This window comes from Arachis hypogaea, chromosome 11 (assembly GCF_003086295.3).
Source record: "Arachis hypogaea cultivar Tifrunner chromosome 11, arahy.Tifrunner.gnm2.J5K5, whole genome shotgun sequence".
NCBI lineage: Eukaryota > Viridiplantae > Streptophyta > Magnoliopsida > Fabales > Fabaceae > Arachis > Arachis hypogaea.
The window spans coordinates 132,503,147-132,527,822 of record NC_092046.1 but is presented as its reverse complement, the minus strand read 5'-3'; the positions used below and the strand labels follow the sequence as shown (position 1 = coordinate 132,527,822).

Here is a 24,676-nt window from a genome sequence, read left to right as displayed (position 1 = left end):
ATGAGATTGTTCACACTTTTTCATTTGGATGTATTGGTTATTGGTTAATGTGTTTAAATTTTCATATTGTATGAGATTTGGTATGCAATACTTTTGATCTTCTATAACTATCTACATTTAAAGAATTGTGAAATTTAGTTTTATTGCCTGTGTATGATTAACAAACCTGGCTATTACTTCCTTTATAAAAATATTAATGTTTGCTATTTTAATTTGATGAAAACTTTGTCCTCATATATAGCCACACAACTTTGTCTTCATGCATAAAGAAATATTTTAAATTTTTTTAAATATTTGAAACATGTGATAGCAAAGATATAGAAACAGAAAGAGTTCTTTTAAGTTTTAATTGACTTATAATATTTGCAGAACTTTCTTCTTTCGTCACTCAAGTATCACTATTTTACTATATTTCTACTTTCTAAACCCATGGCTGCGCACTTACTCTTTTATTGTAATATTTGATCTTCTTATATATATATTTGTATATATATTTTTAATTCTTAATTTTCAATTTTTATTTGAAAAAAAATCTTTATATCTTTTAATTTTTAATATCTATTTATTGAATTAAATATATTATATTAAAGTTTAGAGATAGATATAATTTATTATAAAAATAATGAAATAAAATAAAATAAATCTATACAAAAACTATATCCATATATATATATATATACCCCAAAACAGATCCACTCTCACTCTGCACTCTCTACTCTCAAAGAAACCCACTCCCAGCACCTCCCACCGCTGGCAAACCCACTTCCTTTTAGCACCTCCCAGCGCCGGCGAACCCTTCCTCCCAGCGCCGCCGAGCCCTGCTGCTTTCTCGCTCACACACAAACTGCTGTCTCTACTCACCCACACTCCTCTCTCCGTCGCTGTCCAGCCGTCTAGCAACAGCCGTTTCCGTCTCGTCGTCCGTCGATGCCTCACGCCGTCCAGAAGCCGCGTCTCTCAGCGTCTTCGTTCTCAGCACCGTTGATCTCAGCAGCTGCATCATCCTTAGTGCCGTGGTTCTCCATCATTCTCAGTTGTGCTCCATGGTTCTCAGTCTCTCAGCCTCAGGTATGATTTGTTCAATTTTTGTTCTGATTTCTTGTTTAATCTGATTTTTCTGAACTTTTTTTTTCTGTTCTGACTTCTAATTTTTTTATGTTTCGACATGATGATTTTTCTATTCGTTATGATTATTGGTTAGTGGTTTTGATTTTCTGATTGTTATGATAATTTTCAGTTTGTTATGATTATTGGTAATAACATTTATTTGGGGGGGGGGGGTTGTTTATGATTATGTTTTATAGCTCTGTTCTTGGTTTATTTGATTTTGTTCTGTTTTTATTAGATTTTAGGGTTTATTCTGATTTTATTTATCTTTTTTGTGTTTATTCTGATTTCTGAATTCATTATTTTCTTGGTTGAGATTCTTGGTTTAAGGTTTTGGTTCTGTTATGATTTTTTTGCTATGAATTGGATGTGTTTGTCTTTGGTGTGATTGTGCTCGAAGTCACTTGTAGTAGGAATAACAGAGGTTTTTGCATCCCAAATCAAAGTCTCAATCTTCTTAGATATGTAAGTGATACTGGATAATAACTGGAGATCTGATGAAAAAGTGGGCTATTGGTTTTTATTCTTGGATAATATTCGCTTATTTTTATTCCAGTTTTTAGTGGTGTGAGCAACACTTCTTCTTCCTTAACTGCTCTTCATTTTACTCATCAATTACATACTCCTTGTCACCATTGTCTTCCATGGCACTACCTCTCCCTTTCCTTCACCTTCTTCTTCCCTCACCATTCAATTTTTCAATTTAGAAATCCAGGGATTTTTTTAATAATATAAATTTCTGGCACTGTTTTTGTTTTTTTTCTTAATTCTTTCCAAAACGCCATCGTTTAGCCTATTTTTCAAAAATTGGAAAAATCTTTGATTGTACAGGATCCTGCAGGCAACGTCATTGTATCAGTAACTTCAGGAGAAGGGGAAGGAGCAATGAAGACCATCTTTGGTTTGAGACAAGCAGAGGACCTCACCTTTCTAACTCACCCCACGGTCACGGTCACGGTCACTGTCTCGTTTCCAGCTCCTCTGCTCGTCTGTGTGCTGCCCCGGTGTGCTTCGCCGTGCTAGTCTTCATCTGCGTCGATCCAGCCTCTGCTTGTCCCTGACTCGTTGCCTCGGCTCCATCTGCAGTGTGCTTCGCCGTTGTACTCGCCTTCTTAGTTCTGTTTCTCCAGTGCAGAGGTAATTTTTTCTCTTTTGTTCCTTTTACGTAGTTAAATTGTATTTGAAGTAATATTGATTATATTAATATAAATTATTGATTGATGTTAATATAATATTATATTATAGTTAGTTTTTAATTTAATTTATTAATATAATATTATTATTTTAGGATAAATATGAATTAAAAAAAATAAAAAAAATTAAAATTAATATAAAAAAATAATGATATTTTGGTTTTTAATGTGATGTAAATAAATATAAGACGAAAAATAAAATTGATTGAAGTTAACGTAAACAGCATTAGGTTTTTTGAACAACGTATGAGTTTCGAAAATTTTTTAAAATTATTCTTTTATTCTTTTATAGCCGGTTTAGAATATTATCTAGATATTGTTGACACGAGAAAACATGTGGAATATTTATTTATAAATATTATGAAGCAAATTTTATTAATTTTGAGTTTTATAGAGAAAATTGGACCAATTTAAAAAATATTTAAAAAGTTTTATAAATACTTTAGCTTATTTATATGAGATAAAAGAAATGATTTATGGAATATTACAAAATAAAAATAATTATGATACATTAAGAAAAAGGTGTCTCATCGGTATTTGAGAAATAAATTTGTCTATTTTTTAAGGAAGAACAAAGACCAAAAAAACATACTATTGAAAAGTGAAAACTGGGTTATTGGTGCGTTTACAACCGACGGTCCTTTTAAATCTGTCTTTAAACTATTCAAGATATTTATGAAATTTAATAAGTAAATTGATCAATTGTTAGTATATTATTATTAGTTTTTGTAAATTATTATTTTTATTTTTATTATATTGTTTTTCATAAAATAATTGCATTGAAAATAGATTTTCCAACATTCATATTTTATAGACGATTGCAGAGACAAAATATTTTATTTTTTGATGGCTGATATATATTTGTATAAAAATAACACTAACAATGGAACAGAAAAATAAAATGTCAGGTTGGCTTTTTTATTGTCTCTAGAAAGAAAACCTACATTTAAAAAACTGGGCTACCAATGTATAGTCTAATGAGATGAGGAATATTTTATCTCGACGGCAATATGATACCACTGATTCACTTCAATTTGTTCAATTTGTTAAATTTGTATGAGATTGTTATGTCCATTATTCTATGATAGTAACTAATATTAATTTTATATCTATCTTTTTACTTTTATTTAATGGTGTATTAAAAAAATTATATTATTATTGTTACGGCCCAGCCTAGCTAGTGTTCAGCCTAACTCGACCTGGGCGGTCGGATCAATGGGCGTCGAACCCGAGCCGGGAAACCGACCCTGACACTTGTCCCCCAGCTCACCATACAACAGCTCTGCAGGGAAACTTCGAGGAAGGTGGGTCTGTCCTTGCGGGTATATATGGGGAGGGCTCTATCCCTCCCACAAGGTACGTCATTACCACCCTCACTCCCGCAGCCATCTGTATCCTCTCTTGACTTGAGCGTCGGAGTATCATTGCAGGTGGCGTCTCCCTCCTCTCATTGCAATAGCTCGTGAGATTGTGAAACCTTAACACCCCTTTTCTGGACCCATACCAAGGCTGGTTCCTATCACTCCACTTTCAGAGCTCCACTGACCCGTTCGGAACCCAAAGAACCGAACATTGACGCCGTCTGTGGGAACCGGCCAAGATGGACTTTCTGTTGGGTCATGTAGAGGCTGACGACGGAGGCGAATCACGCGGGGAGAAAATGGTCCCCAGAATCGGCAAGGTAGCCTCCGTGGCTTCCTCTCGCGAACGCACAAGATCCCCCCTGCGACAACCTGAGCTCCCTTCGCGCTCCCACGAGAGGCGACCCTTTGGAGGAACAGGTAGTGACAGCGCCAGAATAATACAGGAGTTGCGCCACAGAATGCAAAACCTGGAGCGGGAGGTGGCTAGCAGAGAGCGCCACCAACCAGCTCCGAGGCAAGAGCGTTCTCGATCTCCTCAAAGGAGAGGGAGAAGCCCCCGAAGGAGCCGCTCCAGATGCACCCCGAGCCCCCGATCGGAGTCAGAAAGCCAAGGAGAAAGCAGGGAAGTGCCGAGAAGACGGCGAGATCCCATAAGTTACACCCGACCTCCGACAAGAAATACCGTGGAGGAAAATCGAGAGGACAGCAGAGAAAGACCAAGGAGAAGGTGACAACCTGTAATCATGGGGGAAACCCCGTTTCACCATTCGATCCTCGAGGTCCGGCTACTGAAGCACTTCGATAAGCCAATGGACATGAGGTATGATGGGACCCAAGACCCCCAAGAGCATCTAACGGCTTTCGAGGCCAGGATGAACTTGGAAGGGGTAGGCGATGAAGTGAGATGTCACGCCTTCCCTGTCACCCTAGCGGGCTCGGCAATACGTTGGTTCAACCCCCTCCCCCAAGGCTCCGTGACGACCTTCGCGGACATCACCCACGCCTTCCTAGCTCAGTTTACCACACGTATTGCTAAAGCGAAGCACCCGATTAACTTGCTCGGGGTGACACAGAGAACTGGCGAACCGACCAGGAAGTACCTAGATAGGTTCAATGACGAGTGCTTAGAGATTGACGGCTTAACTGACTCGGTGGCCAGTTTCTGCTTGACGAACGGGTTGTGAACGAGGATTTTAGGAAACACCTCACCACCAAGTCCGTGTGGACAATGCAAGAAATCCAAAACGGGGCTAGGGAGTATATCAATGATGAGGAGGTTAGCTAGGTCGTGGCAGCCAACAAGCGGCAGCCCGCCTACAGCCATGCCTGTCAGCCCGGTAGCAGGGAAAGGCCTAGGGAACACTCCAAAGACGGAGCTCCAGCTAAAACCTTCAAGCCGTTTCCCCGGGTATGGAAGTTTACCAACTATACCCCCTTGGCAGCCCCAATTGTTGAAGTCTATTAGCAGATCGCCAACAAAGGCATCCTGTCGAAGCCTCGGCAACTCAAGGACAGGATGGGAGGAAACAAAAACCTCTATTGCGACTACCACAAGGGCTACGGTCACAAGACCCAAGATTGTTTTGACCTGAAAGATGCTCTAGAGCAGGCGATCCGGGAAGGGAAGTTGGCCGAATTCTCCCACCCTTATAAGAGAACCCTGGAGATGGGATCACGATCGATCTGGCCACGACAAGAACCACGCCGTGAGGCAGAGGCAAGAACCCGTAGAGGACAATGAGCGCGGCCTCACTATTGGAAATGTTGTAGTCGGGAGAGATGTTCTGCCCAGGTCGAAGTCGGAAAGAAGAAAATACGCAAAAGTGTTAGCCGTGTCATCATCTAGCCCCGCGCCTCCCTCCAGGAGGGTACCGTCAATATCGTTTGGGCCCGAGGACCAATGGTTCGACGACTTACCGGAGAACCCTCCCATGGTGATCACAGCTAGAGTTGGAATCGGCCTAGTAAAGCGAATTCTACTAGACATTGGAGCTGATTCGAACATCATGTTCCGTAACGTGTTTGATGCTTTAGGCCTCTAAGACGCCGACCTAAAGACCCACCAACACGGTGTGGTTGGCTTGGGCGACAACTTTATTAAGCCTGATGGGATAGTCTCCCTACCGATCTCAATAGGAGGAGGCCGAGAGAAAAGGTCGGTAATGGCGGAGTTCGTTGTTTTAAGGGACTCCACGGCCTACAACATCATCTTGGGCAGGAAACCATCAATGAGTTTGGAGCAGTAATTTGTTCTAAGATACTAGTGATGAAGTTTGTTTCTGATAATGGGTCAATTAGATCTATCAGGGGAGATTTGGAAACGGCGGTCGCTTGCGACGACACGCCAGTCTCTCCCTAAGGAAAAAATCCAAAGAAGCATCCGGGGTCTTCTTGGCTGACGTAGACGCACGAGTCGACGACAAACCCAGGCCAGAACCTGAAGGAGACCTCGAGAAATTTAGGATCGGCGACTCGAAAGAAAAGTTCACATTCGTAAATAAGAACCTCCCTCACAACCTAAAAGAACCATTGGTGGAAATGATCCGGGCAAACGGTGACCTGTTCGCCTGGACACCAGCCGACATGCCAGGAATCGACCCCCAGATCATGTCGCACCACCTGGCTGTGAAGGCAGAGGCTAAGCCCGTGGCACAAAGGAGGAGGAAAATGTCCCAAGAAAGAGCTAGCGAGGTGGCCAGGCAAACGGCCAGGCTGCTAGAAGCAGGGTTCATCTGGGAACTCGACTACTTGACTTGGCTGTCGAATGTAGTCCTAGTTAAAAAACCCAGAGGTAAATGGAGAATGTGCGTGGATTATTCCGACCTCAACAAGGCGTGCCCCAAGGATTCTTTTCCCCTCCCAAATATTGATGGTCTTGTTGACGCGCCTGCGGGATATCGGTATCTGTGTTTCATGGACGCATATTCTGGTTATAACCAGATACTGATGCACCGGCCAGATGAAGAGAAGACGACGTTCATAACGCCAGGGGGAACATACTGCTACAAGGTGATGCCGTTTGGGCTGAAGAACGCAGGAGTTACGTACCAAAGGCTGATGAATAAGATATTCAACGATCTTATTGGCAAGACGGTGGAAGTGTACGTAGACGACATTCTGGTAAAGACCACCAAGGCTGGGGACCTCATCGGCGATCTAGAGAACGTGTTCGCATCTCTTCGGCGACACGGCATGAGGCTTAACCAGCTCAAGTGCGCCTTCGCCATGGAAGCTGGCAAATTCTTGGGGTTTATGACAACCAAAAGAGGAGTAGAGACCAACCCGGAGAAATGCGAGGCAATCTTACAAATAAAGAGCCCAGGATGCGTAAAAGACGTCCAGAGATTGGCAGGAAGACTCACCGCACTATCCCGCTTCCTCGGCGCATCGGCCGCCAAAGCTCTGCCATTCTTCAACTTGATGAGAAAAAAGGTAGTGTTCGAGTGGACCCCAGCGTGTGAAGAAGCATTCAACCACTTCAAGGAGATAATCTCGGCACCGCCTGTCCTCGGGAAACCTATAAATGGAGAAGCACTGTACCTGTACTTAGCAATAACCGATGAGGCATTGGCAACAGTCCTGGTGCGAGAAGAAGGAAAGATCCAGCAACCAATCTATTTTGTAAGTAAGGCGTTACAAGGCGCGGAATTGAGGTACAGTAAGCTGGAGAAGCTAGCATATGCACTCTTGACCTCCTCTTGCAGGCTGCGACAGTACTTCCAATCACACCAGATAATCGTCAGGACGGACTAGGCAATCCGCCAAGTACTCCAGAAATCTGATCTGGTGGGCAGAATGATGACCTGGGCAGTCGAACTGTCTCAATACGACTTGCAGTATGAACCCAGGCAAGCGATTAAGGCCCAAGCCATGACTGACTTTCTGGTAGAGGTAACGGGAAGACTCCCCGAGACACCGAGCACACGGTGGAAGCTCCATGTGGACGGAGCATCCAACTAAACGTCTGGGGGAGCGGGGATCATCCTAGAAAGCACAATCGGGGTCGTAAATGAGCAATCGTTCAAGTTTGAATTCCCGGTGTCCAACAATCAGGCGGAATACGAGTCCCTTTTTGACGGCCTAGTTCTGGCAAGAGAGGTCCGGGCCACTAGAGTAGAAGTGTGTAGCGACTCTCAGGTCGTGACTTCACAGATCAATGGAACGTATAAAGCCAGAGACTCACTATTGCAGAAATATTTGGAGAGAGTGAAAAAGCTGAGTGAGCAGTTCGATGAGGTCACGGTACAGCACGTTCCGAGAGAGCGGAACACCCGGGCGGACCTCCTCTAAAAACTGGCGAGCACAAAGCCAAGCAACCGGTCCCTGATTCAAGGTTTAGTGAAAGAACCAATGGTGACCCTGCATGTAACACGGGCAACCGACCCTCCCTCCTGGGTGGACCCAATCATTGATTTCTTGGAAATGGGTAAGCTTCTGGATGACGACAAGACGGCAAAAGCGCTAAGAAGAGAAGCGGCCAAGTATGCGATAATACAAGGCCAACTATTTAAGAAAGGGCTCAGCCAGTCCCTATTGAAGTGCCTGCGCCCCGACCAAACGGACTACGTGTTAAGGGAGGTCCATGAGGGACCATCCGGTCCCTGATTTAAGGTTTAGTGAAAGAACCAACGGTGATCCTGCATGTAACACGGGCAACCGACCTTCCCTCCTGGGTGGACCCAATCATTGATTTCATGGAAATGGGTAAGCACCCGGATGACGACAAGACGGCAAAAGCGCTAAGAGAAGCGGTCAAGTATGCGATAATACAAGGCCAACTGTTTAACAAAGGGCTCAGCCAGCCCCTATTAAAGTGTCTGCGCCCCGACCAAACGGACTACGTGTTAAGGGAGGTCCATGAGGGATGTGGCAATGTCGCCTAAAAACTGGAATGATTGGACGGCAGAGAAGTGTCGAGGACCTGGAACGCAAGCAACCTAAGGAGATTCTATTCCTAGTGTCGGTCTAATCGGTCTAGTAAGACCCGTATCACTATGTTTGGACTATTTATCATTAATTGTTTAATTAGAATTCGCCGTTCCCTTTTCTATCGTTGTTTAATTGTTTCATACTTATTAATTATTTCATACTTATTGGAACCATTAATTGGATGCATTTTGGACACGGTATCCCGGGACTGATCCCGGGAACTACTGGAGTAGCAAGTGCTACAATAGACGGCCACTAGAATGGTAAAAGCCACGACCTGGCTACATTAATTACCAACGGAACATTAAACAAGTATAAACAAATAGCTAATTACCAGTAAAGCGGTAAAAAAACATCAAACAAGTTAATTACCGATAAAGCAGCGAATGAACAGTTTGTTGCATACCGACAAAACGGCGAACAAGTTTGCCAAAACTACTAAAGTATTCAAAGATGTACAAGTTATAAGGTCCAAACAAAAGTACAAGTGAGATCACATCATTTCTTCGGAATATCAACTAGCTTACCATCCTTGGTCTTGAAAACGCTAACGGCAGAGGTGTCGAAGTTGGGAGCTAACAGCTTCACCTGAGCCTTGATAGCCTCCTCGGTCATCAGGATGGCGTTCTTACCTTGCTTCATGGTCTCTTTGTACTTCTTCTTCAGATCAGCTGCTTCGGTCTTGGCCGCGGTCGTCGAAGAAAGAGCCTCATCACGCTCCTTCTCAAGCTCCTTCAGCCGACCTTGAGCGGCGTTGAGCTGACCCTCCAAGGAAAGCTCTCGCTCGGTAAGACGTGCTACGGCAGCATCGGAGGTCTTAACCTTCTCCTCGGCTACAACTAGCTGCGTCTGGAGTGACTTGACCTCAACCTTATACTTGTTATTAGGTTGGACAGATGATTCAAACTTGTTCTCCAGCGATCATGCCCCAGCCAAAGCGGCTTCCGCTTTTCTCGCTATGGCGGCTCTTCGGAGCAAGGTGTGATACATCCATCTGGCCTGAGAGGAGAGATCCCACCGTGGAAGAAGTCTTCCGTGCCAGGGAGCAGCTGGGAATCAATGAAGTTTTTGACATCGAAGTTCTCCATCACTGTGGGGACTCTCTCGGGGCTAGAAGACGGTTTCCTCTTCTTCGGGTTGTGAATAACAATCACCTCTTCATCCTCCACTTCAACCTCTGGTTGGGGACCCGGACCAGCACTTGTCCCGATCACCTCACCTTGAGTGGGTTGGGACTGAACCTCGGCCTCGACAGCGTCATTGGGAGGCACCTCGTGGTTAGGAGTGGCAGAGGCATCATCACTATCATCAGCAAGGAACGTATTAAACAAAGCGTCAAGTCCAACTTTTGGTTGACATTGGAGGGAGAACGTCGCATCCCATAGCTTGTTCTCCAGCGATCATGCCCCAGCTAAAGCGGTTTCCGCTTTTCTCGCTATGGCGGCTCCTCGGAGCAAGGTGCGGTACATCCATCTGGCCTGAGAGGAGAGATCCCACCGTGGAAGAAGTCCTCCGTGCCAGGGAGCAGTTGGGAATCAATGAAGTTTTTGACATCGAAGTTCTCCATCACCGTGGGGACTTCCTCGGGACTAGAAGACGGTTTTCTCTTCTTCGAGTTGTGAATAACAATCACCTCTTCATCCTCCACTTCAACCTCTGGTTGGGGACCCGGACCAGCACTGGTCCCGATCACCTCACCTTGAGTGGGTTGAAACTGAACCTCGGCCTCGACAGCGTCATTGGGAGGCACCTCGTGGTTAGGAGTGGCAGAGGCATCATCACTATCATCAGCAAGGAACGTATTAAGCAAAGCGTCAAGTCCAACTTTTGGTTGACATTGGAGGGAGAACGTCGCGTCTCGACCCACGGGAGTTTCTGGGCGGGAGCTAATGCCTTTACCAAGGTGACGTATAAAGGGTTGCCTCCCGAAAATAAGAGGGTCGTCGACGTGTTGTTAGCCGTTTTCGAGAAGAATCATGTTAATCCCCATCTCCTCATGGGCGATCAGGATATGACTAGGAGTTATATATGTGAGTAGTTGTCTAGTGGTGCACCCGTGTTTGCTATTACCCTCTTTTTTTTAGTTTAACGACTAACTAGCTTCCATGTTTTGTTTCAGTATCGATGGCTGGTGAGCAAGTTGGACTTGACGCTTTGTTTAATACATTCCTTGCTGATGATAATGATGATGCCTCTGCTACTCCTAACCACGAGGTGCCTCTCAATGACGCCGTCGAGGCCGAGGTTCAGTCCTAACCCACCCAAGGTGAGGTGATCGGAAACAGTGCTGGTCCGGGTCTCCAACCAGAGGTTGAGGTGGAGGATGAATATGTGATTGTTATTCACAACGCAAAGAAGAGGAAACTGTCTTCTAGCCCCGAGGGAGTCCTCACGATGATAGAGAAGAACTTCGATGCCGGAAACTTCATTGATTCCCAGCTGCTCCTTGGCACAGAGGACTTCTTTCACGGTGGGGATCTCTCCTCTCAGGCCAGATGGAGAACGTTTTGGCTGGGGAACGATCGCTGGAGAATAAGCTTGAGTGATCTGTCCAAGCTAATAAAAAGTATAAGGTTGAGGTCAAGTCACTCTAGACACAGTTAGCTACAACCGAGGAGAAGCTTAAGACATCTGATGCTGCCGTAGTGCGTTTTACCGAGCGGGAGCTTTCCTTGGAGGGTCAGCTCAACGCCGCTCAAGGTCGGGTGAAGGAGCGTGAGGAGGCTCTTTCCTCGGCGACCGCGGCCAAGACCGAAGCAACTGATCTGAAGAAGAAGTACAAAGAGACCGTGAAACAAGGTAAGAATGCCATCTTGATGACCGAGGAGGCTATCAAGGCTCAGGTGAAGTTGTTAGCTTTCGACTTCGACACCTCTGCCGTTAGCGTTTTCAAGACCATCAAGGATGGCAAGCTAGTTGATATTCCGAAGAAATGATGTGATCTCACTTGTACTTTTGTTTGGACCTTGTAACTTGTACATCTTTGAATACTTTGTAGTTTTGGCAAACTTGTTCGCCATTTTGTCGGTATGCAACAAACTGTTCATTCGCCGCTTTATCGGTAATTAACTTGTTTGATGTTTTCTTACCGCTTTACTGGTAATTAGCTATTTGTTTATACTTATTTAATGTTCTGTTAGTAATTAATGTAGCCAGGTCGTGGCTTTTACCGTTCTAGTGGCCGTCTATTGTAGCACTTGCTACTCCAGTCTTTCCCGAGGTGATCAGTCTTGGGATACCGTGTCGTTAATGTGTCCAATTAATGGTTCCAATAAGTATGAAACAATTAAATAACGATAGAAAAGGGAACGACGAATTCCAATTAAACAATTAATGGTAAATAATCCAAACATAGTGATACGTGTCTTACTAAACCGATTAGACCGGCACTAGGAATCGAATCTCTTTAGATTGCTCGCGTTCCAGGTCCTCGGCACTTCTCTGCCGTCTAATCGTTCCAGTTTGTATGCGTCGTTTTTGAGCACTTCCTTTACCCTGTACGGGCCTTCCCAATTCGCTGCCAATTTAAGTCCGACATCATTGTGTCGTAAGACCAGGTCGCGTTGCTCAAACTCTCTCTTGAGTACTCTGGCGTTGTAACGCAGGGCTATCCTTTGTTTCAACGATGTTTCCGACAAGTGGGCCATCTCTCTAGCCTCATACACCAAGTACTTTTCCATGGCCTTTTCTAATCCTCCCAAGAGTGGTCGTGGGCTCGGTTCTCCGATCTCCGATCTCCACGGGTATTATCGCGTCCACCCCATAGGTGAGCCGGAAGGGTGTCTCCCCAGTAGACGACTGTTGAGTTGTGCGATAGGACCAGAGGACCGAGGCTAACTCCGCTGTCCATGCCCCCTTCTTTTGGTCAAGTCGCTTCTTGAGGCCTTGTAGGATGACCCTGTTCGCAGCTTCGACTTGGTCGTTGGTTTGGGGGTGCTCAACAGACGAGAATTTCTGTCTTATGCCCAAGCCGGCGAAAAACTCTCCAAATTTTTTATCGGCAAACTATGTCCCATTGTTCGAGATGACGACCTCCGGGACTCCAAATCTGGCTATTATTTGTCTCCACATGAACTTCTGACAATTAGCCGAGGATATGCTGGCCAGCAGCTCGGCCTCTACCCACTTAGTATAATAGTCGATGGCGACAATCAGGTACTTGACCTGTCCCGGTCCGACTGGGAAAGGCCCTAACAGATCGACTCCTCAATGTGAAAATAGTCGAGAGGCCATCAGTAAGCTTAATTTGGTCGCAGGCGCTTTGTGGAAGTTGGTGTTCTCCTGGCATCTTCTGCACTTCTTCATAAACTCTTTGGAATCCGCCATCATGGAGGGCCAATAATAGCCGACACTGACGAGCTTTCGGGCTAGGGCCTTTCCCCAGATGTGGTGGCCACAACATCCCTCAAGGACCTCCCTTAACACTTAGTCCGTTTGATCGGGGCGCAGGCACTTCAATAGGGGCTGGCTGAGCCCTTTCGTAAACAGTTAGCATTGTATTATCGCTTACTTGGCCGCTTCTCTTCTTAGCGCTTTTGCCGTCTTGTCGCCATCCTGGAGCTTACCCATTTCTAAGAAATCAATGATTGGGTCCACCAAGGAGGGAGGGTCGGTTGCCCGTGTTACATGCAGGGTCACCGTTGGTTCTTTCAATAAACCTTGAATCAGGGATCGGTTGCCTATTCCTGGCTTTGTGCTCGCCAGTTTTGAGAGGAGGTCCGCCCGGGAGTTCTGCTCTCTCGGAACGTGCTGCACCGTGACCTCGTCGAACTGCTCGCTCAGCTTTTTGACTCTCTCCAAATATTTCTGCAACAGTGAATCTCTGGCTTGGTACGTTCCATTGATCTGTGAAGTCACGACCTGAGAGTCACTACACACTTCTACTCTTGTGGCCCCGACTTCTCTTGCCAGAACTAGGCCGCCAAGAAGGGCCTCGTATTCTGCCTGATTGTTGTACACCAGAAATTCAAACTTGATTGATTGCTCATATATGACCCCGGTTGGGCTTTTCAGGATGATCCCCGCTCCCCCGGACGTTTGGTTGGAGGCTCCGTCCACATAGAGCTTCCACCGCGTGCTCGGTGTCTCGGGGAGTCTTCTCGTTACCTCTACCAGGAAGTCAGCCATGGCTTTGGCCTTAATCGCTTGGCTGGGTTCGTACTGCAAGTCGTACTGAGACAGTTCGACTGCCTAAGTCATCATTCTGCCTGCCAGATCGGGTTTTTGGAGTGCTTGGCGGATTGCCTGGTCCGTCTTGACGATTATCTGGTGTGATTGGAAGTACTGTCGCAGCCTGCAAGAGGAGGTCAAGAGTGCATATGCTAGCTTCTCCAGCTTACTGTACCTCAATTCCGCGCCTTGTAACGCCTTACTTACAAAATAGATTGGTTGCTGGATCTTTCCTTCTTCTCGCACCAGGACTGTTGCTAATGCCTCATCGGTTATTGCTAAGTACAAGTACAGTGCTTCTCCATTTATAGGTTTCTCGAGGACAGGCAGTGCCTAGATTATCTCCTTGAAGTGCTTGAAGGCTTCTTCACATGCCGGAGTCCACTCGAACACTACCCCTTTTCTCATCAAGTTGAAGAATGGCAGAGCTTTGGCGGCCGATGCGCCGAGGAAGCGAGATAGTGCGGTGAGTCTTCCTGCTAATCTCTAGACGTCTTTTACGCATCCTGGGCTCTTCATTTGTAAGATTGCCTTGCATTTCTTCGGGTTTGCCTCTACTCCTCTTTGGGTTATCATAAACTCCAAGAATTTGTCAACTTTCATGGCAAAAGCGCACTTGAGCAGGTTAAGCCTCATGCCGTGTCGCCGAAGAGATGCGAACACGTTCTCTAGATCGCCGATGTGGTCCCCAACCTTGGTGGTCTTTACCAGAATGTCCTCTACGTACACTTCCACCGTCTTACCGATAAGATCGTTGAATATCTTATTCATCAGCCTTTGGTACGTAGCTCCTGCGTTCTTCAGCCCAAACGGCATCACCTTGTAGCGGTATGTTCCCCCTGCATTATGAACGCCGTCTTCTCTTCATCTGGCCGGTACATCGGTATTTCGTTGTAACCAGAATATGCGTCCATGAAACACTGAAACACTGATACCGGTATCCCGCAGTCACGTCAACAAGACCATCAATATTAGGGAGGGGAAAAGAATCCTTGGGGCACGCCTTGTTGAGGTCGAAATAGTCCACGCACATTATCCATTTTCCGCTGGACTTTTTAAATAGGACTACATTCGACAGCCAAGTCAAGTAGTCGAGTTCCCGGATGAACCCTGCCTCTAGCAGGCTGGCCATTTGCCTGGCCACCTCACTAGCTCTTTCTTGGAACATTTTCCTCCTCCTTTGCGCCACGGGCTTAGCCTCTGTCTTCACAGACAGGTGGTGCGACATGATCTGGGGGTCGATTCCTTGCATGTTGGCTGGTGTACAGGCGAATAGGTCGCCATTTGCCCGGATCATTTCCACCAATGGTTTTTTTAGGTCATGAGGGAGGTTCCTGTTTATGAATGTGAACTTTTTTTCGAGTCGCCGACCCTAAATTTCTTGAGGTCTCCTTCAGATTCTGGTCTTGGTTTGTCGTCGACTCGTGCGTTTAGGTCAGCCAAGAAGACCCGGATGCTTCTTTGGATTTCTTCCTTAGGGAGAGACTGGCGTTGTCGCAAGCGACCGCCGTTTTCAAATCTCCCCTGACAGATCCAATTAACGCATTATCAGAAACAAACTTCATCACCAGTAGCTTAGTACAAATTACTGCTCCAAACTCATTGATGGTTTTTCTACCCAAGATGATGTTGTAGGCCGTGGAGTCCCTTAAAACGACGAACTCCGCCATTACCGACCTTTTCTCTCGGCCTTCTCCTATTGAGATCGGTAGGGAGACTATCCCATCAGGCTTAATAAAGTTGTCGCTCAAGCCAACCACACCGTGTTGGTGGGTCTTCAGGTCGGCGTCTTGGAGGCCTAAAGCATCAAACATGTTGCGAAACATGATGTTCGAATAAGCTCCAGTGTCTACTAGAATTCGCTTTACTAGGCCGGTTCCAACTCTAGCTGTGATTACCATGGGAGGGTTCTCCAGTAAGTCGTCGAACCATTGGTCCTCGGGCCCGGACGATATCGATGGTACCCTCCTGGAGGGAGGCGCGGGGCTAGATAATGACACGACTAACACTTTTGCGTCTTTTCTTCTTGCCGACTTCGACCTGGGCGGAACATCTCTCCCGGCTACAATATTTACAATAGTGAGGCCGCGCTCATTGTCCTCCTCGGGTTCTTGCTTCTGTCTCACGGCGCGGTTCTTGTTGTCGCTAGATCGATCGTGATCCTGTCTCCGGGGTTCTCTTATAAGGTGGGAGAATTCGGCCAACTTCCCTTCCCGGATCGCCTGCTCTAGAGCATCTTTCAGGTCGAAACAATCTTGGGTCTTGTGGCCGTAGTTCTTGTAGTAGTTGCAATAGAGGTTTTTGTTTCCTCCCGTCCTATCATTGAGTTGTCGGGGCTTCGACAGGATGCCTTTGTCGGCGATCTGCTGATAAACTTCAATAATTGGGGCTGCCAAGGGGGGTATAGTTGGTAAACTTTCCTACTCGGGGGAATGGCTTGAAGATTTTAGCTGGAGCTTCGTCCTTGGAGTGTTCCCTAGGCCTTTTCTGGGCTGACGGGCATGGCTGTAGGCGGGCTCTCGCTTGTTGGCTGCCACGACCTGGCTAACCTCCTCATCATTGATATACTCCCTAGCCACGTTTTGGATTTCTTGCATTGTCCACACGGGCTTGGTGGTGAGGTGTTTCCTAAAATCCTCGTTCAGCAACCCGTTCGTCAATCACAAACTGGGCACCGAGTCGGTTAGGCCGTCAATCTCCAAGCATTCATCATTGAACCTATCCAGGTACTTCCTGGTCGGTTCGCTAGTTCTCTGTGTCACCCCGAGCAAGTTGATCGGGTGCTTCGCTTTAGCAATACGTGTGGTAAACTAAGCTAGGAAGGCGCGGGTGATGTCCGCGAAGGTCGTCACGAAGCCTTGGGGGAGGGCGTTGAAACAACGTATTGCCGGGCCCGCTAGGGTGACGGGAAAGGCGCGGCATCTCACTTCATCGCCTACCCCTTCCAAGTTCATCCTGGCCTCGAAGGCCGTTGGATGCTCTTGGGGGTCTTGGGTCCCATCATACCTCATGTTCGTTGGCTTATCGAAGTGCTTCGGTAGCCGGACCTCGAGGATCGAATGGTGGAACGGGGTTGCCCCCATGATTACAGGTTGTCGCCTTCTCCTTGGTCTTTCTCTGCTGTCCTCTCGATTTTCCTTCACGTTATTTCTTGTCGGAGGTCGGGTGTAAATTACGGGATCTCTCCGTCTTCTCGGCACTTCCCTGCTTTCTCCTTGGCTCTCTAACTCCGATCGGGGGCTCGAGGTGCGTCTGGAGCGGCTCCTTCGAGGGCTTCTCCCTCTCCTTTGAGGAGATCGAGAACGCTCTTGCCTCGGAGCTGGTTGGTGGTGCTCTCTGCTAGCCACCTCTCACTCCAGGTTTTGCACTCTGTGGCGCAGCTCCTGTATTATTCTGGCGCTGTCACTACCTGTCCCTCCAAAGGGTCGCCTCTTGTGGGAGCGCGAAGGGAGCTTGGGTTGCGCAGTGGGGATCTTGTGCGTTCACGAGAGGAAACCACGGAGGCTACCTTGCTTGTTCTGGGGACCATTTCCTCCCCGCGTGGTTCGCCTCCGTCTTCTGCCTCTACAGGACCCAACAGAAAGTCCATCTTGGCTGGTTCCCACAGACGGCGCTAATGTTCGATTCTTCGGGTTCCAGATGGGTCGGTGGAGCTCTGAAAGTAGAGTGATAGAAACCAGCCTTGGTATGGGTCCAGAAAAGGGGTGTTGAGGTTTCACAATTTCACGAGCTGTTGCGATGAGAGGAGGAGGGCGCCACCTGCAATGATACTCCGACGCTCAAGTCAGGAGATGATATAGATGGCTACGGGAGTGAGGGTGGTAATGACGTACATTGGAGGAGGGGTAGGGCCCTCCCTATATATACCATGTCAGAAGTGGGTCTCGCAAAGATAGACCCACCTTCCTCGAAATTTTCCTGCACAGTCGTTGTGTGGTGAGCTGGAAAACAGGTGTCAGGATCGGTTTCCCGGCTCAGGTTCGACGTCCATTGATCTGGCCGCCCGGGTCGGGTTAGACTGAACACCAGCTGGGCTGGGCCATAACACATTTTAAACCAGTTATAAAAGAATAGGATAGTAATTCTAGAGAATTTTTGAAACAAATGTGTTGCATAAAAAAATCATTGCTATTTACGTCAATTTGTTTGCAGTGCATCAAAGATCGAAATATTATTTTTTTTATATTAATTTTTATTTTTTATTATATCTTTATTTTTGTATATTTATCTTGAAATAATAATATTATATTAACATCAATCAATCATTTATATGAATATAATTAATAGTATTTTAAACACAATTTAATTAAATAGGAAAAACACAAAAATAAAATAATTAAAAAAATTAGAAGCAAAACTAATGTAGAAGACGAGTACAGTGGCGAAACAGTATGTAATTAATGAGTAAAATGAATACAATTAAGGAAGAAGGGTTGCTCACACCACTAAACCCTTGCTGCTACTTTTACCGTTACCATGTGGTTTAGTGGCAAATTAGGATTAGTAATATTTGGTATTTGGCCCATGATTCTAGCCCAATAAACACACTGTTTTTTTAATTCATAAGAGTTTTTGAATATATATATATATATAATTTTTGTACAGATTTATTTTATTTTATTTCATTAATTTTATAATAAATTATATCTATCTCGAAACTTTAATATAATATATTTAATTTAATTATATTAAAAATTAAAAGATATATAAATACTTTTTTCAAATAGAAAATAAAAATTAAAAATTAAAATAAAATTTAGTTGACAAAATATTTTTGTGTGAATATTTTTTATTATTTTATAACATATAATATTATGAGTTTTATATATACTTTGATACGTGAATATTTTTAGTTCATATTTGACCTTAATTATTTTTTTGTTATTTAATTTTTAAATTTGTATTTGAATAAAATTATAACATTATGATTGATGTAGTATTATTAATTTGAATAATATTTTAAAATTTATATTAAATTATAATTATATTTTAATATATTTATTTATTTTATTTATTATTTTATTATAAAATAGTTATTTTGGTTAAACTGTCGTAGAATCGATTAAATTAATAAATCAATAATTAACATGGTTGAATGATCAAGTCTATATTTAGAATTTTGGATTTTTCCTTTTCTCCTCTATATAATATTATTATTAAGGCTCAAGTTGATGGCTAAGCTTTGGATGACCGTGACTATAGATTGCTCATATTTTGACCATCAACTGAAAAAGTAAGGGTTAATAGCTAAATTTGTCTTGAAAGATTATCAAATTTTTAAATTAGTTCTCAAATAATTTTTTTAGTCATATTAGTTTTTGAAAGATAAAACGTAAGTCAAATTAGTCTTTCCGATAGTTAAATAATGACGTGTCACGTTAAGTGCCATGTGTTACCAGATGATTGGTTGACGTGTCAGGTCAGTGACACCTAACACGCCACGTGTCACTTGACATGTAAAAAAGATATTCATAATCAAAATAGTTCTTGAAAATTCAAATGTAAGTAATTTTCATACCTAAAATTTTTAAAAATTAATCAAATTAGTCTTTATATAATTTTTTTATTTTTTTATAATATTAAATTTAAAATATTTTTTATAGTATTAATTTTAATATTATTTTTAGACCTTAATAAAAAAAATTCTCTTTACATAAAATAATAAAAATAATTAAATTATTATAAAATTATTTTGTTATTTGTATTTTAAAATTTTATATTTTTAAATTGTAAATTTTTTTATAGTGAAATTTTGTATTTAAATGAGTTTATCAAATTATTGTTGATTATATATTTAAAAATTTAATATTTTAAAATTTATTAAATAATATAGTAGTTATTTTAAAATTTAAATTTTTTAAAATTATAATTTATATTATTATTTAATTTATATGATAAAACTCAATAAATTTTCATAATTTTGGATGAGCTATTAGCTTCTAATTAGTAATGATTACATACTAATAAAATGATTACATGAACAAAAGGAATACATCGTGCATATAATATGAGAAACAAATCAAAAACTAGTTTCAGAACTAACTTCTGGTTTCATAATTATCACTGAGAAAAAATTTACCCCTGCTCTACTAGTTAGAAGCAACAGAAAACTAAAGATTTTCATTTCACTACTATATACCTCAGGATGGCCTCCAAAAAATACAAAATGAATTTTAAACATATTAAGTTCTATCATCTTAATCAATTTTTAAATTATTGAGTTCTATCATATAAATTAAACAATAATATAAATTATAATTTTAAAAAATTTAAAAGATTTGAATTTTAAAATAATTACTATATTATTTAATAAAATTTAAAATATTAAATTTTTAAATATATAATTAATAATAATTTGATAAATTTATTTAAATAAAAATTTCACTATAAAAAAACTTACAATTTAAAAATATAAAACTTTAAAATACAAATGACAAAGTAATTTTATAATAATTTAAATATTTTTATTATTTTATGTAAAGAGAATTTTATTTATTAAGGTCTAAAAATAATATTAAAATTAGTATTATAAAAAAATATTTTAAATTTAATATTATGAAAAAATAAAAATTATATAAGGACTAATTTTATTAATTTTTAAAATTTTAGGGATGAAAATGACTTACGTTTGGACTTTCAGGGATTATTTTGATTATAATTTATAAATATATTTTTTACATGCCAAGTGACACGTGGCGTGCTAAGTGTCACTGACCTGACATGTCAACCAATCATCTAGTGACATGTGGCATTTAACGTGACACATCATCATGCCACGTGGCACTTAACGTGACACGTTATCATCTAACTAATGGAAGGACTGATTTAGCTTACGTTTTATTTTTCAAGGATTAATGACTAAAAAAATTATTTGAGGACTAATTTGAAGAATCGATGATCTTTTAGGGACAAATTTGACTATTAACTAAAAAAAAAGTAACACTTGTCACATTTAAACTTTGGTTTTGTATTAAGTTACTCAGCAAACTATGTTTATGAGTATTCAACAAGGTAAACAATAATTTTTTAAGGTAGAGACAAATTTAAAATTTGGGACTAATAAAAAGTAGAGTGTTTATGACCGGGTAAAATTGGGTTTGTCTTGATTCAGATTTGACTTTAAATATATATCAAGTCTGTTTTTTATATTTTCGGGCTACAATTATACCAAGTTTAAATCGAGTGAAAACTGGGTCTTTAAAATTTTAACAATAATTTATAAAAAAATTATTTATGACACTCTATAAAGAAGAAATTTGTTGATATTCATATTTAAACTTGAATTTGTTCATAAATTCTAATTTGATGCTTCTTTGATCTATTTTCTAATTCAATAAGTGTGATTAAAAATAAAACAATAAGCTTATAATTATATAACATAATATTGAAATTAATTTAAAAAATATATATCCTTTTTAATTTCCTTAAGGTGCACATGGGTCGGGCAAAGTCGGATTTGCCTCGACCCAGACGCGATTCAAAATAATGACAGGTAGGGGTGGCAAGCGGGGAAGTCCGCCCCGCCCCGCCAGAAGCCCGCCCTTTGGCAGGCTGGCCCGCCCCGCCCCGCCCCGCCTATTGAGGCGGTTCCAGAATCCCAGCCCGCCAAATATCTTTTTTTTACTCTTAACTATTAAATAATATATATAAACGCATAAAAAAATTTCTTCTGTTTTTTATTTTTAACTATTATAATTTCTAAAAGTATAAACAAATTATAATTTTTATATTTACAAACATTAAAGTCTTTGTAATTATAAATATCTAATAAACATAATTAGAAACCAAGTTTTCATCCAAAACATAATTATAAATATTGTTCCCAAAGCAAAATAAACATAATCCAAAACATAATTATAAATATTGTCTCTAAAACAAAATAAACATAATCCAAAATACTCAATTTTCATCTTCATTCTCTTCTAAGTTGGGTTGTGGAAAGTTGGATTTTGGCAAAAAAAAAAAATACTAAGCCCGGCGGAGAAGCCCGTCCTGCCCCGCCAAAGCCCGCGGTTTAGGCGGTGCGGGTTAGGCGGCCTTTTGCTATTTGGCGGTCTCAATTTTCCAGCCCAGCCCGCTTTTTTTGCGGGTTATGCGGGCCGGCCTGACGGGTTTAGGCCCGTTTGCCACCCCTAATGAGAGGGTATATTTTTGAGACTCTTACTCAACCCTAAATTCGGTAAAATCACACTAAATTAACCTCTAAAATGTTTGAGATCGAATCAGGTCTTCGGACTGAACCTGGCCACATGCACTCCTAATAAAAAGCAAATGCTTCATTAAATTAGTTGATTGATGGAGAGAAAAAGAAAGTGGGCGACAATTCAAAAACTAAGGGGAAGCAAAAGCTGCCTGAAGGAACTGGGCGGTCTTTTCAAAGGAGTTTTTGGCACTAAAAAAGACCCTGCAAAAAGGAAAAAATCTTCCAAAAATATCAAAAGTGGACCCGATCCATTCAGCTTGAGCATACTTAATGAAGTCACAGAGTTAAGAAACTCAAGCAGGGGGCACTGTTATGGACAATAATAGATAGCGAAAAAAAATGACTATACCAAATCATGCGTTGACGACATACACAGAAAACACGTATAACGCAAGATACAAATATAACTCCAGATAAAAAAAAGGGCAAAAAACTAGAATAAACCAAGGGAAGTTGCAAATTACCTAAATGAGCCAAAGTAAAATTCGTTTCTGTAATGAGCCAAACCCTATATTTATATAATTCGAACCAGTGTGGTTCGAACTCTATTCATGAGTAATTCGAACCAGGGTGGTTCGAATTATTAAGAGAGAAATTCATTCAAGTAAATCGAACCAGGGTGGTTCGAATTACTTGGGAGGAAAACGTAGCACATAGTTCGAACCAAGCTGGTTCGAATTATATGGGGAGAAGCTGCATCAAGTAATTCGAACCAGTCCGGTTCGAATTACACAAACTGAATTCGAACCAGTCCGGTTCGATTTAGTGGTAGACAGTGCAGTATATATATGGTTCTAAACGTGAGTTGCCCTCATAGAGGGTGTAATATGGCTAGTGAGGAGAGTTTTATGGTTTTGGTTCACCATAGAGGATCCATTAAGAGGAAAACTCGCTCCGGTGTGAAGTTCCCAGATAAGGATCCTCTCTGTATTGTCGTGAAACCAACGACGAGCTATGATGATCTTGTTAGATCTGTGCTGATGAAACTTGGTCTGGAAGGTGCGAAGCGAGTGAAGAAGTTTTTCTATCGCATTCCAATCACTGTCTTGCAGGATACAGTGAAGTATGATTGCTTCACGATTGGTAGTGATGAGGACCTGCAAGTCATGTTTCTATGTCGGAGGCAGTTTCCCGAGGTTAGGACACCAGAGTTGTTGGCAAAGTTGGTTGATGTGGTATCCAGCTCAGGGGGTTCGAACCGGAATGCCACCACTGAAGCAGCAGCAGCCGGTTCGAGTTCCAGGCCTGCCATTGCTTCTTCGTCCGTCCCTGTGTACGAGCCAGCAGTCGAACCAGTCGCCTCCCCGTCTTTTGCTGTTGATCTGAATGATGGAGTAGGTGACGTGGTAGGATCAGTTGATATTCTGCCGAACGCTTTACAGGGAGTTCCACCGGTTGGCGTCGAAGACGGAGTGTTGGGTGATGTAGAGGAGGACGACGTCGAGCTGGATATGATTGAGGATGACAGCGGCGACGAGGTTGGAGCGACTGAGCCTGCATTGGTAGTCGGTGGTTCTAGTTCTGGCACACAGCAGTATCCACCACATTTTTCCTCTTTGGACCTAGATGCCATAAGGCAAGAAGGTGTTTCAGGGCACTCTGTTGGATTCGGAGCTAGAGATGCTGAAGGGACTGCTGGTTTGACAGAGTTCCAGGTTGGTCAGCAATTTCAGGATAAAGACGAGGCCCTGGTAAGTGTGAAGACTTACAGCATCCGGCGAGGGGTACAGTACAAGGTTGTGGAGTCTGATCATCGCCGTTATGTGGGCAAGTGTTCTGAGTTTGGGAATGGGTGCACCTGGTTGATTCGACTGAGTCTGCGGAAGCGCAAGGGCATTTGGGAGGTCAAGCGGTACAATGGACCTCACATTTGTCTTGCGACCTCCATCTCGAGTGACCACAGGAGCTTGGATTATCATGTGATTTCCGCGTTCGTTATGCCAATGGTTAGGGCTGATGCATCCGTCAGCATCAAGGTGCTCCTAAATGCCACGGCAGCACACTTCGGGTTTAGGCCGACTTACAGGAGGGTCTGGATGGCGAAGCAGAAGGCATTTGCCCTCGTATACGGTGACTGGGATGAGTCATACAATGAGCTCCCCAGGTGGGTTTTGGGAGTCCAGTTGACGATGCCGGGTACTGTTGCAATCCTACGGACGAGTCCCGTTCGAGTTAGTGGACAAGTAGACGAGTCTCAAGCTTTTTTCCACAGACTTTTCTGGACGTTTCCACCGCTCATCCAGGCATTTCGCCATTGCAAGCCCTTAGTTAGCATTGATGGGACCCATCTTTATGGGAAGTACGGGGGTACTTTGCTCATCGCGATTGCACAGGACGGGAACTCCAACATTCTACCCGTTGCATTCGCACTAGTAGAAGGTGAGAATGCAGAGTCTTGGTCATTCTTTCTCTCCCACCTTAGACAGCACGTGACACCGCAGCCCGGTCTTCTGGTTATATCGGACAGGCATAACGGCATAAAGGCTGCGCTTGAGGCTCCGGACGGAGGTTGGTTACCTCCATCTGCATACCGTGCATTCTGCATTCGACACGTAGCGGCTAATTTTGCCCTTACCTTCAAGGGCAAGGATGCACGTAGGCTTCTAGTGAATGCCGCATATGCGAAGACCGAGGTTGAGTTTGATTACTGGTTTGATATTCTTCGGTCTGAAGACCCGGCGATGTGTGAGTGGGCGAACCGGATTGATTAT

At 43.0% G+C, this 24,676-nt stretch overlaps 1 long non-coding RNA gene across 5 annotated transcripts in view; it reads left to right on the top strand.

The window, feature by feature from the left end:
• Window positions 1-636: 636 nt before the first annotated feature.
• Window positions 637-24,676, top strand: part of LOC112721824 (uncharacterized) — a 40,890-nt gene continuing 16,850 nt past the window's right edge. For 2 of the 5 annotated variants that reach the window (XR_011867771.1, XR_011867769.1), the window contains exons 1-2: window positions 637-1,068; window positions 1,939-2,244. This is a non-coding gene — a long non-coding RNA (uncharacterized lncRNA). Of the gene's footprint in view, window positions 1,069-1,938; window positions 2,245-3,472; window positions 3,657-3,730; window positions 4,652-10,712; window positions 17,981-24,676 lie in introns of those variants that run through there. The other 3 variants (XR_011867770.1, XR_011867768.1, XR_011867772.1) reach the window with 3 other exon arrangements.